At 36.2% G+C, this 687-nt stretch overlaps 1 protein-coding gene across 2 annotated transcripts in view; it reads left to right on the top strand.

Annotated features, from left to right (window-relative positions):
• LOC106867498 (uncharacterized) overlaps positions 1–687 on the top strand; it is a 51505-nt gene that overhangs the window by 878 nt on the left and 49940 nt on the right. The gene's annotated exons all lie outside the window — the stretch shown is intronic.

The following is a 687-nucleotide window of genomic DNA, read 5'->3' as shown; positions in this document are numbered from 1 at the left end:
TATATATGTATGTATGTATGTATGTATGTATATATAAATTATATATTACACACACACACACACGCACACACACACGCACACACACACGCACACACACACACACACACACACTGTTTAGAGATGGTATTAAATTTTGATGTTTTTCTCTCATTCTGTTCTTTTCTTCCCACTTTCACGATGAAATTGAGAACTACGAGAAACGTCGCCTGTCTTTCAAACTATAAAACACAAGGAGCCACTTTTAACGTGACCTGATACCTGTTTAACAATGTTACCTTGACAAAACAAAACTGCTTATATATTTATCAATGTTAACATCTTTAGATAAATCCAGATGACAATTATCTGTTCTTGTTGAACTTGTTTTGAATATGTTACTGATAAATATATTCTATTCAAATAATTAATTCGATATACTGTGATAATTGTAATGATTATTATTGAATGAGAGAGCAGCAAACGTCATCAAAGTGACTCTGGGTACAAATATAAGAAGCCCAATATACCCATTATGACTACCCGTCTGATAAGGGTGTATACCAGAAACATGCATCACAACCATATGTGCTCGACACGGTGATCTCATATCAAGATAAACAGCGCATGACCTTGCAAGCGGAGCCTTGTTAAATTATCACCACAACCACCACAACAACCAACACCACCACCACCACCACCACCACCACC

This window comes from Octopus bimaculoides, chromosome 8 (genome assembly GCF_001194135.2).
Source record: "Octopus bimaculoides isolate UCB-OBI-ISO-001 chromosome 8, ASM119413v2, whole genome shotgun sequence".
Lineage (NCBI taxonomy): Eukaryota > Metazoa > Mollusca > Cephalopoda > Octopoda > Octopodidae > Octopus > Octopus bimaculoides.
The sequence above is the reverse complement of the archived record's forward strand: the minus strand, read 5'-3'. Positions and strand labels throughout refer to the sequence as shown.